At 39.1% G+C, this 14,562-nt stretch overlaps 1 protein-coding gene across 1 annotated transcript in view; it reads left to right on the forward strand.

Annotated features, from left to right (window-relative positions):
* Positions 1 to 14,562, forward strand: part of LOC120530249 (clavesin-1) — a 194,665-nt gene that overhangs the window by 128,794 nt on the left and 51,309 nt on the right. The gene's annotated exons all lie outside the window — the stretch shown is intronic.

A 14,562-nucleotide genomic window follows, 5' to 3' on the forward strand; every position in this document is an offset into this window, starting at 1 on the left:
GCTTCATATTTTCTTCTGATCGAATGCTACATCATAGATAAGGGAGGTTCTTACGATAAAGGTGTATGAGGGTGTGAGATACAAAAAAAAAACACAAAACAGTGCAAACACCGCTTCAGAATAGTTTGAGTATTACTGTGTGGTCACGTAGGCACAATATACAGAAAAAAAGGCTTTTCAAAAGTGCTCCGTGGTTACTCTCTCAGGTGGGCATTAGCATATCATAATCCCTTGTATCAATAGCGGGAGTTTTCCACATTCAACTTATATGACCGAAATTTTAAAATACCAGAAATTATACGATAAAATAAAGCCCCAACTTATCCACAGGAGAACTTAAATGCGAGTATATACGGTAATAATTAAGTTTATTCAAAAAGAGAAATTCAAGGAATGGTTATTATTTTCCAAAACATTGTTTTTAAAAATTTCAATCATTTTCTCACACATTTGTTGACAAACTGGAAATCTTCTGTGCATCTTTGCTCCTCAAAGATTCAGCCTGTTGTGGGTACCAAATCAGGATTACAACCACCTGTTGACATCACTCGTTTGAAATCCCACCATTTTTTAACGTTTTAACTCATTACTGACCCTAATTTGCACCTGTCCCAACATTTTTGGAACGTGTTGCAGGCCAGAAATTCAAGAATGGATGTATATTAACAAAATGAACTGAGGTTGACATGAAATACAGTACCTTGGGTTCATACTGTCAGCAATGACATACATCAAAAAGTATTTAAGAATCATTTTTTTTTTTCATTTGAATTTTCCACATCCATCCCAACTTTCTGATTTGGGGTTGTAGAAGAAGTGCAAATTGCAAATAATCAGATAAATATAAATAAATACAGAAGTGAGGAAAAGTACAGACAAGAGTAAGTCAAGAGTATATAGTACACAGAATGATTAGTCAGAATTAAAATATAAACAGTGTATGTAATAAGTAAAATATGGACAGAACAAAATAAGTAAAGTAAAATATGAAAGCAGTTTAAATAATAGAAACAATGCCATGCAGACAGTTGTAGAGGAACAGCAGAGCCTTGAAGGTTCTGAGGTATTCATCGGACGAGACTCCATTGTAAACATGGCAGCCATGTGGTGGGTACAGAGTGCTGGGCGTACCTGTGGGGTCTTAAAGGTGGCAAGAACGGTGGACTTTGAGTTCAGCAGGATGACAGCAACCAGGTAGACGCTGTTATTGAGCCTGCCATTTCTGGCCCATAGGCTCCTGTACCACCTCCCAGAAGGTAAAAAGGTGAACAGAACACCATTTACAATGGTGGTCTTCAGTGGCAGGTAACAAGGCACCAGTGATGTGCTGGGCAGTTTTTACCACCTGTTGTAGAGAATTCTGCTTTAAAAAGCAAGCAGTTACCATACCATACTGTGATAAAGTTGGTAAGAATGCTCTTGATGGTGCAATGGTGGAAGTGCAATAGAATCTGACTAGACAGCTGGACTTCTCTCACCCTCTGTGCAAAGAAAAATAAAGATGCTTAAGTACAGATGAGGACACTTTATGGTAGTAATGGCTGCAGGAAATGTTTTTTTTTTCAGTCGGATATGAATAATAAATTATAAATCAGGCATTTCAAGTAATAACAGCCATTTGCAACATTAGTAATGTTTTAAAAATCAATTCACTCTGGATATTCTTTTTGCGCCTGCATCCCATGATACATATGTCAGTTTAATTCAGCGCACTAAATTGAGACAGTTTGGGTGTGTGTTTTTCATCGGGCTCTGTGATTGGCAAGCCATAATGGCTTCCTGACTTGTTTGTAGTGCTGCTAGGATAGGCTCTGAAACCTTTTAACAGTCATGTTGGATTAAGAGGACTTCGATAATTGATGGATGGAGTCTACGTTGGGGACAAATAATAATGATATTTATTCACTTATAATTTAGCAACCTTTCTTCTTTTGAGCTAAATACATCATGCTGATTACTTGAGCATGACAATAAAGTGTTAATAATTGTAAACGTTTTCTCATTAGACAGTCATGGCCTCACAGTTTAGCATTAGGTCTTAAGAATAGTAGCAGTAGTGCTTGTAAGATTGACAATTGATTTATACTTATTCATTGGCATTCCTCTGAAAAGTCCAGCAGTGTTTAACTGGAAGTAAAGGCTAACACATATTGAGTGAAAAGTGAAAATATCCTCACGTTTATAGTCAATGAATGAATCACCACATATGGTTCCCGGTTCTGTAAATAGTAATGGTTCGGCATTTTTGTGATTTTCATGTGTGCTGCAATATTCAGAGTTTAGATATTGATGAGTGGACACCTCACGTGATTGCTGCTGGATTTGATCAGGAAAAAATAAAAAGCAATATTAGGTTTTGTTTTATACTATATGCTAGATATATATTTACATATGTTTGTGTGCATATTTATATATGGAAGTCTTTCCCATTTTATTATCGTGTATTGTATGTTGAATCACAGTGGATTAACCTTGCCTTTTTTGACATTGATTAACAGAAAAACATTCTTTAATGACAAAATGAAAACAGAGCTCTGCAATGTGATATAAATTAATTACAAATATAAAACAAAATAATTGATTTCACAAGTATCCTGCTCCTTCCAGTCAGTATTTAGTTGATGCACCTTTGGCAGCTACGACAGTCTTGAGTCTTTGTGCACATCTGGACACTGACATTTTTCTCCATTCAACTTTGTCGAGAGGTTTACTTACCTTGGCAGTGACATTCATGTCTCTGGTGACTCTTCCGATGAAGTCAGTAGACAGATTGGGAGAGCATGGAAAGGCGTGTGTGGCGCTTCCGATATTTATGCAAAAGGATGAAGGTCCAAGTCTTTAGAGTCCTGGTGCTGCCTGTCTTACTATGATTGTGAGAAATGGACGCTATCCAGTGACCTGAGACAAACACTGGACTTTTTGGTACTGTTTCTCTTCGGAGAATGAATGGCTACTGCTGATTTAACTTTGTGTCAATGGAGCGGTCACCCTTCCTCTTTCGTCACGTCACCAAAGCCAAACCAACCAATTTGATTGCTCTGAGGGACCTCAGTGTTTTGTTATATATTAAATCATTTTGCAGTGTTTTGTCACCATTTTGTTTTTTGCTGCGCACCACCCTGTTTTGTTGCTGTCATCATGATGCAGTCTTGGACGTTATATAATTAACGTCATCAAAAATGACAGATGTGTTTCTATCCAAGTTTGCAGGTATCAAAGGAAAAACCATCTCTGTGCATGTGTTAGTTGTGCTGTTGAGACTTCTCTGTTCTGATTTTGCCTTGACTTTATTAACAGCAGTTCGCTAGTTTAGATTTCGGCATTGCCATTTGGTATTGACTTTCTGCTCATTAACATTTCCTGTCCTGGTCATCCCTTTGAACTTGGTAGCCTTTCTTGGACAAGGCCATTATTGTGGGTGATACATGCACTTCCATATATTTGGTGGACATTATATATGAACCAGCAATGGGTTCAATGTTAAGTTCATAAGTGACTAAGCTCATGTGCAGGGATCACACACACATGGACACTCTAGTGCTCTCATTTTTGTCTGCACATTAGTGATGGTGCTGTTGATGAAAATGGGACACCAACTGGGCAATATCTTTCCTAATAGAATAATTAAGTGATCCAGAAAGGACATCTGTCTGTTTCTTCTGTGGCTAAATTGACCGAATGAAGGCGGGTCTGTTTAAGTCTACAGACATCTGACATTTACAGACATTTATAGACTATTTAATGATTTTATAAAAATTCAGAGTCCTGTGCAGTTATTCTATCATTTCAGTTTAGATGAGCAAAGGGTAGGTACAAAGAACCTGGGAATTTATCTTCAGTTCTGCAGTTCAAATGGCTCTGGGGCTTTCAGAGTACATAAGGCACATAATCCTTACTTCACTTTCTATAATTCATCACTTCACAGTGTTGTACACAGCTCTCTAATTCCCTATAACCTCTCATTCTTACATGTACAGAAAAAAAGGCAGCTGTGAGGACGAATTCAGCTCTTTGCCATCCTGCTAATGGAGGGAAGGCTCAAAACCTTAGAGACAAAATTGAAAAGCACTTTTAATTTGTGCTTGGTTTGCAGCGTTATCAGCTTTGCCTTTGGTGGCTCTCCTATGGATGACTTGGGTTACCTGGAGGTCAGACATAAATTGACTTAATGTGCTCAAATGGACTAGAGCCTCTGGGCCAAAAAATGGGGTCTGCAGAAATCCGACTTGATGACAATCGCTTTTCTGGATGCATATGGGATATCAGGATAATTCATCACCACTTAATTCATTCACTAAGGACAGCATAATAAGTTGCTTTACAAAACACGCAAGAGTATAATTTAAAGGAAAAGTTAATGGTGTAATTGTGTAATACAGAATAGCACAAATAGGTAAGGTACTGTATAACGGGGAAATAAACAAAAGTAAGGAATGAAAAAACTGGAAAATACATTACTACTGGAAATTTGGCCATTTCTGTCTAAGATCATCTACAAGACGAGAATACAGAACAATTATTTGGAATTGATGTGCTGACAGATTAAGTGATAAGAATTAAACATGTAACCCTGTGGTTTAAAGATCCAAAACCTGGGTGAATACCCCTTATGATCCAAGAAATTAAAATGAACACCACAGTGTAGCGGGGCAGGGGCTTTCTACCACAAGGAATGCTGAACTGAAATGCAAGGGAAGATAGAATGTAGGCAGTTTTGGATTTAGGAGTTTATGTTGAAGGGCAAATAAAATGTGAGGTTATACCGTGTTTCCCCAAAAATAAGACCGGGTCTTATATTAATTTTTGCTCCAAAAGATGCATTAGGGCTTATTTTCAGGGAATATCTTATATTTATTTATGTACAACAATATACATTTATCCAAATACAGTCACTGCGTTGGGCTGGCGCCCTGCCCGGGGTTTGTTTTCTGCCTTGCGCCCTGTGTTGGCTGGGATTGGCTCCAGCAGACCCCCGTGACCCTGTAGTTAGGATATAGTGGGTTGGATAATGGATGGATGGATGGATGGAAATACAGTCATGTCATCTTCTGGAATATCGTCATAACTCTCCACATTCAAACTCTGAGTTCCAGCCTGAATTACTTGCTACTCCGGCTGCTTTGCTGCTCCAGTGCTTCGATGTTTTATGAATGGTTCGATGTGGTGAAGCAAAATGCCAACATGCAAATACATCCATGTTGCTTTTATATTCAAGCGTCACATATTTCCCAAAGTAATGACGCGATACATTTTAAAAGTCTCACATACCATCTTCTGTGCCATCTTTTTTCTTTTTTGCACCTTCACAATAACGTCAGAATGTACGGCAGCGTATTTGAGCCACAGAGAAAAAAAATAAGGACATAATGAAAATGTCTATTTTGTGATTAAAGTGGAAATTTCAGCTTTAACCTCGAAATGTCCACTTTAACCTCGTAGTTTACTTTGTTATTAAAGTAGACCGTCGTAAACGTCATCTTAAAACCAACCCAGTTGTTAAATCGCTGTGCGCTTCTCTGGTTTCCTCCTGACCTGACAGCAGCAGCAAGCAGCAATAGATCGCCACACAGAACACAATACATTTATAATATTCCAGCTCTCTGCACATTTTGAATTCTTGGATTTATACTTGACATCACTTTCATGATGAAATGCATTAAAATATGAATGTTACATTTTACACATAAATCGTTAACTTTGTTTAAATAATGAATACTGTTAATAGTTACACATATGGGGGTGGCTCCGTGGTAGAGCGGTAGCGCTGCTGTCTCGCATGGAGTCACATCCCTTGCGATCCCTGCCAGGAATTTGCATGTTCTCCCTGGTGGGTTTCCACAGTGTGCTCAGTTTTCCATCCAAAGACATGAAGGTTTGGGGATTTGGAGAAGCTACAATCACGTTAGTGCAGCGTTTCTCAACCTTTAAGTATTTGTGACCCGAGTTTTAATCGCCCCCTAACATTTTGTTGAAATATAGATGCATATTTTATAATACCTACTTAACTTTTATCAACATTTATCTAACTCTATATTTATTGTTCTAGTATCAGAATGTAGTTTAAGTTAATTTGTTTTGGCTTCAACAGATGTTTTTTTCATATTTCTGATTCTTGTTTTTTTTTTCACATCTTCGCACCCCCCTTTCTGTTACTTCGCGCCCCCCTAGGGGGGCCCGCCCCACAGGTTGAGAACTACTGCATTAGTGTAGGTGTGTGCTTGTGTTCACATTGCGATGAGCTGATACCCCTTCTGGGGATTTTGTTTCTGTCTTGCGCCGATGCTGCTGGAATGGGCGCATCCCCGATTGATGGATGTAATCATTAAACATCCTTTTCAGAGGTATTTGGGTAAGGTGTCCTCAGAATTTAATGGATGTTTTGGAAACATCATGTGAAGTATAAACCTGGCCTTAGGCGCCTTATGTTTCCAGCTGACTAGGGCTTATTTTTGGGGTAGGGCTTATATTACAGAGTAGCCTGAAAATCATGCTAGGGCTTATTTTTGGAGTAGGTCTTATTTTCGGGGAAACACGGTATCACAAAACTGTTGAATATAAACCAAGGAATGTTATACTTGGACAATATAGTACACTAATATGACTCCATCTGGAATAGTTTTTGCATTTCTAGTCGCCACACTACAAAACAGACATAGCAGCACTTGAAGCTTTGCAGAAGAGAGCAACCAAGTGCACCCTGGGATTTAAGGGCATGTCCTATGGTGACAGACTTAGAGAATTAGCAGACGAGACTGGGCGCGGACTTAATGCAGATCTTTAACATTCTCAAAACCATTGATAAAGTAGATTCACAAGAATATTTTCATCTTAAGGGTGAATCACATACTCAAGAACATCAGTGGAAATTAAGGGGAAGGGCATGTAGGACTGAAGCCAGGAAGAACTTCTTTATGCAAATCTTTGTGGAAATCTGGAACAAACTACTGAAGCATGTAGTTAATGGAAAAACCCTGATTAAGAAGTGTCAGGATGAGATGTTAGGACAGCTTAACTATAAGCAAAACAAATGAACCTGAATGGCTTCCTCTGGCTTGTCAAATTTCTGGTGTTTCTTAATATGACACATTGCAGGGGACAACTTGCAAAAATTAAAGCACAGCCTACTGTAGTTTCTTTGTTGCAGCTGACTACGAGATGACTTGTAGAAAGGCACAGTGAAATAATGAAATCATTTATAAAAGAACAATTACTGTACGTGTTTAAAATGCTAAGGTGTTAAAAAGACACTTCGGTAGAATGAATTACAGTAATCCCTCGCTATATCGCACTTCGACTTTCGCGGCTTCACTCTATCGTGGATTTTAAATGTAAGCACATCTAAATATATATCACGGATTTTCCACTGGTTCGTGGATTTCTGCGGACAATGAGTCTTTTAATTTATGGTACATGCTTCCTCAGTTTGTTTGCCCTGTTGATTTCATACAAGGGACGCTATTGGCGGATGGCTTAGAAGCTACCCAATCAGAGCATGTATTACATATTAACTAAAACTCCTCAATGCTATAAGATATGCATCCCGCGCAGTGCTTGATTGTTTGCTTGTCTCTATCTCACCCTCTCTGACATTCTCTGTGCCTGACGGAGGGGCTGTGAGCAGAGGTGCTGTTTGCACAGAAGCTGTTTGCCTAGTGGATACGGACGCACCTCTAAGAAATGCCGCTTTATCGCGGTGCTTCCAAAAGCACACTTATTGATTTTTTGATGGTTTGCTTTAATCTCGCGCTCTCTCTCTCTCTGACGTTCACTGCGCCTGACGGAGGAGATGTGAGCAGAGGGGCTGTTTGCTTAGAAGATACTAACGCTCCTCTAAAAATGCTGCGGCAAACTTAAAAGCACACGTATTGATTTTTTGATTGTTTGCTTTTCTTTGCGAGCGCTATCTGTCTCTCTCTCTCTGAAATTCTCTGCTCCTGAAGAGAAGATCTATTTGCATTCTTTTAATTGTGAGAAAGAACCGTCATCTCTGTCTTGTCATGGAGCACAGTTTAAACTTTTGACTAAAGGGTGTTATTTCATGTCTGGAGGACTCTAATAATGTTAACAGTGTGGGAAAGTGTATAAGAGCTTAAAATATATAAAAATAACTACACAAACATATGGTTTCTACTTTGCGGATTTTCATCTATCGCGGGGGGTTCTGGAACGCAACCCCCGCGATCGAGGAGGGATTACTGTATTCCCTTTCATGAATACACATTTTTGACATAATGCCACCTGCATGGGTAAACAACAGAATTTTAAAGACTAGTACCAGCAATTCTTAAAGGAAACAATGTGTCAAGTTTCAGTTCTTCTTAAAAATAAACAATCAAATGATCTGTGTAATTTTAAGACATTTTAAGTAGTAGAAATGTTTTAAGACAAAATGAGAAGAATGTTGAGCTTAAACTGAGGTTCATATAAACAAATGTTCAGCAATCAATTCAATAGTGTAATAAAATTGGCAATTCAGAAGTATGCAAAAAGTCAACACCAAAACCTACAACAGAAAAGAACTTACATAAGAAACAAATTATTAGCAACTATTTCTGGCATTAAGAATAAAGCGGTGACACTTTATCAGCACAGGAAGATAATTGGAGGAATCTAACAGGTTCCTATTTCTGTAACATTGGAGAATGAAATTCACTCTGACAATGTAAAGTGGGATATAGTAAACGTTCCTGTACTCTGCTGGTAGCACTGTGATCACTGCAGCCTGTTGCACCTTATCACAGGAGCAGCATTCATGAAGATGACATGAATACAATGAACCCAGAGCAAGGATAAAAGTTAGGTGAAAAGTACGTCGAACTGGCCTGTCTTCATAAACAGAGATTGCTCAATTGTGTTTATGAAGTTGGATGTAATGGCGAGTCACATCAAGTTCAGGTACAGAGCCATTTGTTCATTGTGGAGAGCCAGCTTAAACTTATTTCAGATGTGATTTTAATGCAAATCACTGTTTCACCTGATATAATCAGATGGAGTAGAAAAGGCCGGAGAGCGACTGCAAATTAGGAAATGAGCAATGGGGGAAAAATGAGCACATTACAGATACAACTAACAATGTGATATCCAGTCATTGAAATACTCACCAAATCTGTCTATGTTAGTACCTAAGGAGATAAGTTACATCATTCTGATTAATGTATATTAAACTCAGGAACAGGAACGATCCACTCTGTACTAATAGTCTAATGAATGAATCATTCTGATCCTAAAATGCTGTTGGCTTTATGTGGACACAACAAGCTGGACTGGCTCTATTCAACTGTCACAGCCTTTAAATGTAAACCTGCAGTACCACTCAACAGATCTGAGCACATCTTACTGCCACCTACAAGTCTGTGACGGACAGCGGCAGCTCTCACATTCAAGCCAGAAGTTCTAATGTGTGTTTGGGGGTTGTTGTTTGTTTATATACATATATATATATCAGTAATGGTGCACTGCACGATAACATGCAGTGAATACACTTGACTTGAACATACTCAGTTGAACCTTGCCCTTGACTTTCATTGACCATATATGTGTACCAAATTTCAGGTCAGTAGATCAAATGGTTTGGGAACTGCAGCTCTTCTTTCCTTCATCCTAGTGGCCTGCTTCTTCTCTTCTTTTGTCGGCATCTTTTCGCGTTAAAGCTGATTAAGTCTCTTTAACTGTTGCAATTACTTAGTACGTTTTCCTTAATTTTTCACTTAAGCTGATACTTAAGTTTTCAATCTGCCTCAAGAATGATTTGAGATATGGAGAGGCAGGGGAAGTGACCGCGAAGGTGGTAGGAATGAGAACGGCGCTCATATGCATGCACTGCACAGCCGCCCTGCTACCTGCTGCCAAGAGTTGATTCTACAATAAAATAAAATAAAAAAAAAAAGAGTAATAATTCCCAAACTCTTAACACTTTTAATATAAAGCTGTAGTGCAGTTTCAGCGTAGTATATATGTATCAAATTTCAGGCTACAGTTTATTTGATTTTTGGAGGTCAATTATCACTCCAAAAGTGGATAGTAGATGCCACGTAGCATATGTGTACCAAATTTCAGGTCAACGGTTTGCAAGCTGCAGGTGATTTAAAATCCTGGACCGACAAATTGACAGCCACAGTATACAGTGGTGGGTACGGAAAGTATTCAGACCCCCTTCAATTTTTCATTTTATATTGCAGCCATTTGCTAAAATCATTTAAATTAATTTTTTTCCTCATTAATGTACACACAGCACCCAATATTGACAGACAAAAAAATAAGAATTTTTGAAATTGTTGCAAATTTATTAAAAAAGAAAAACTGAAATATCACATGATCCTAAGTATTCAGACCCTTTGCTCAGTATTTAGTAGAAGCACCCTTTTGAGCTAATACAGCCATGAGTCTTCTTGGGAAAGATGCAACAAGTTTATCACACCTGGATTTGGGGATCCTCTGCCATTCCTCCTTGCAGATCCTCTCCAGTTCTGTCAGGTTGGATGGTAAATGTTGGTGGACAGCCATTTTTAGGTCCCTCCAGAGATGCGCAATTGGGTTTAAGTCAGGTCTCTGGCTTGGCCGTTCAAGAACAGTCACAGAGTTGTTGTGAAGCCACTCCTTCGTTATTTTAACTGTGTTCTTAGGGTCATTGTCTTGTTGGAAGGTAAAACTTCGGCCCAGTCTGAGGTCCTTAGCACTCTGGAGAAGGTTTTTGTCCAGGATATCCCTGTACTTGGCTGCATTCATCTTTCCCTCGATTGCAACCAGTCATCCTATCCCTGCAGCTGAAAAACACCCCCACAGCATGATGGGCTGTATTAGACAAGTGATGATATCTATACAAAAGGACGAAGGTCCAAGTCTTTAGAGTCCTGGTGCTTCCTGTCTTGCTATATGGTTGCGAGACTTGGACACTATCCAGTGACCTGTGATGAAGACTGGACTCCTTTGGTACTGTGTCTCTCTGGAAAATCCTTGGGTACCGTTGGTTTGACTTTGTGTAGAATGAGCGGTTGCTCATGGAGTCCCGAATGAGGCATATTACCTGCATTCTGAGGGAGTGTCAGTTACGGGACTACGGCCATGTGGTGCATTTCCCCTAGCGTAATCCGGCTCATAAGATCCTCATTTTTGGGGACCTAAGTGGCTGGACCAGGCCAAGGGGTCGCCCATGTAACAGCTAGCTGCGGCAGATAGTGGGTGATTTCCGGAGGGTGGGACTGGGCCGTGTGTCTGCCTGGGGGTTGCCAACCGGGATCCCAAGTTGTTTTGTCATGTAGTGGGTGCAACAACGCACTGTACCAGTGCATGCTCCCCAACTTGCCTTGACTTGTATAAATCAGCCAAATACTCAGTCCCTTCTTTCTTTCTCTTTCTCTTCTTCTCTTTCTGTCGCCTTCTCTCCTCCGCACTCAAGCTCACTCCTCTACCTCCCAACTCCAGCTACTCTAAAGGAGTGATGCAGTCCCTTTTATAATGCCCCGGATGTCCTCCAGGTGCCCCATGATGATCTTCCGGGTGTGACGGAAGTGCAGCAATCCAAGGCTCTATAATCCTCTGGGTGCCCCCTAGTGGTGGTCACTGGCCCCAACAGAGTTGAGCTTCTAAGCTCTGATCCTGTAGCCCTGATGCAGACCAGGGCAGCTGCCCTCTCGTGGTCCAGGGGAGGTATTGTCCCTCTCCCGTTTCTTCTGCAACAAGAGCTAGATAGATAGATAGATAGATAGATAGATAGATAGATAGATAGATAGATAGATAGATAGTGAAGGGCACTATATAAAACAAAGATAAATAGAAAGAATGGATGGAGTTTGTTGATCCCAAAGGCACTAGACCATAAATTACAAGGTCTCCCTGCTCATGCCTAAGTGACCATAATCGTTCCAGCTAACCTGTATTCCACAACTTAAATAAGATGTGTATATAACCGTACTGCAGCAGTAAAATGCATGTGATTGGTTTTGTCTACAGAAACGCACTATAAAGAAAAATTGCTTTTTTGTATTAATGTAAGAGTGTTCAGTTTAAATCATTTTGCCATCTTTGCTAGATTTTTTAAAACTAGATTTAAACTTTAATATATTTTTCTACATTTTTACTTTTTTCTGGTTTAATTCTTAGTATTTCATTATTTAGCCGTCATTGTGTTTAGATCTGTCTAAGAAATCACCGGCATTAAAAGTAACAACAAGTATGTTAAACAAATGCTGACCCTTATTAATGAAATAAGTTTGCCAAGAGCATATCTTTTTAATCACATTTTTCTTGAAAACACAAGCCTGAACATCCATTGACAGGGATTTCCTCATATTAAAATTGCTATTCTTCAGTGTCTTGTCAAAAATAAGATATTGATGTTCAAAATAGCAGATTGCAGCTTTGGACATAAACTGAGTACACAATGCATATTTTTTTTTCCAATCCTGGCTTGCATCTCCCAGCTGGTGCCATGGAATTAGTGGCACCTTTGCCCCTGAATGAGGCCATCTGTGTGTTTGGCAAGCAAGAAATTAGGGCATCTGCCATTGACAGAAAAAGATACTGTGTAAGTAAGTATAAAACCGAGGAACAGCCACAGGTCCACCCTTGGACTGATGTCTTCAATAGTTATTGATGTGTTTACTTGTGACTGCGATGCTGACGACACTCAAGTTCACTAATTTCTTTGGTCTTCTTTAAAAGAAGTCAGATGGAGCAGCAGATGGATTCGATGTCGATACAGGTTGATCAGCTTACAAACAGAAAACAAGAGGGAGAGCGGATTTTCACTGACATGACTGCACATTAATGTGCAGAAAACAACTGAACTGAATGTATCAGCAAGACAAGTCATTTCTGTATGGTGGAAATTAGAACATAGTCACCATTTCATTTTGCTTTGTAAAGGAGTCCACAAATTTCAGCAAATTTGCCTGCTTCTGATGCAAGAGCCCTCTACCCCTCTATACCACACTAGCATTCCTAAATAAAACTGAATTGGCATCTTAGATATGATTTAAACGCAACTAAAATTAGAAACAAATGAAAACACAGCTGTTCTACTGTTTGTGTTGAAGTTTTTGGCGTTATATTTGTTTTTTTAAAACTGCCCCATCTGCAGACACATGTGTTAAAGATCTGTAGTGGAAACCTACCAGGGTTTGGACTCCAAACTGTTAAACTGGATTAATAGTTTAATATAGGAAAGAAGGTTGATTATTATTCATTTTTATTCTTTATATGGCAGTTGTGTTGATCCAAAGTGATGTACAAAATCGATCTTCAAACAATACACCAAGCAATCACAGAAATTACAAAGTTAGCTGAAATAAACTAAATTTAACATTTTTATAATTTGTGCTGCAACTCAATAATGCTATAAAAGTTGTCACCCTGTCCCTACCACATGTCACTCCTGTGATTTACACCTGCAGAAGAACCTAGGAGTCATGCTAGACATTTTACATCTAGGCAGTGTACAAAAGCCATTAAGTCTAACAGGATGTTACATTAGATAGCACAATACGTGGAGTACAAGTCAATCGAGGCAAAGCGTAAGTTATATAATGCACTAGCGAGGCCTCATCTGGAGTACTGTGTACAGTTTTGCTCTCGTAGCAGCACTGGAGAAAGTCTAATATGGAATAACTAGGCTCATTTTGGGACTAAGAGGTATAAGCTTGTAGCAGCGCTACTGAAATGGCCTACAAATCCAAGCAGCCCCGGTAGTGTTACACTATTGGGCAGCTTCAGAGTGGGGTGGGGATGAAAAGGGCCCAAAAAAGGTGATTGTGATCACCGGTGTGTATTTGTTTCTACTCCTCACATCCTATTAGATTACAAATACAAATACTGTGGATTACAGTTTCTTTCTGAAAATAAATGCTTATATGGGAGCGCTCCCAACTTTTACACATTGTCATGAAACAACTGGGACATGGTAGGACAAAACCTCCATAACATTCAGGAAACTGTTCACTTGGCATCTCAATTCATTTTCACCATCATCACATCTGTGGAGCCATACTGTTTGTGGACTTTTATAGGGTGAGTGTTTGTCATTAACTGATTTGAGCTCAGTGCTTTGTCGGATGTTATTTATTTAGTGTCTGATAATTATCTCCATTCGAGGAATTTGGGTGGGCTTTTGTGTGCATGTTAGTTGTTCAATGACTGTTTTTCTCTTTCTTTCTTTATTTAATTTATTCTTTATCATTCACTTATTTTGAGGCACTTTTTGTGTCTCTGTATGTGAGTGTGAGAGCTGGGTCAAGGCTGGGGTCCTGCAATGAAATAAATAAATAACTGTTTAAAGACTGCTACAAGCTACTGTATCAGGAGAGACTGAAGACACTGGACCTTTTCATTTTAAACAAATGGAGATAACGAGGTTAATGGCTGAATTGTTGAAAATCATGAAGCGAATTAATACAGTGGATCCCAGCTGTTATTCTAATATTAATTCTTAAAGAAGAACACAGAGACGTAGATTGAAAGTTTTTGTCACAAAGAGTAACACAGACACATAAAGCACATTGCCAAGTATCGTGGTAGGCAGCAGGTGCTTAGGGACTTTTAAAAGCTGAATCTATGTCAATTTAGATA

The sequence above is a fragment of the Polypterus senegalus genome, chromosome 5 (assembly GCF_016835505.1).
Source record: "Polypterus senegalus isolate Bchr_013 chromosome 5, ASM1683550v1, whole genome shotgun sequence".
Taxonomy (NCBI): Eukaryota; Metazoa; Chordata; class Cladistia; order Polypteriformes; family Polypteridae; genus Polypterus; species Polypterus senegalus.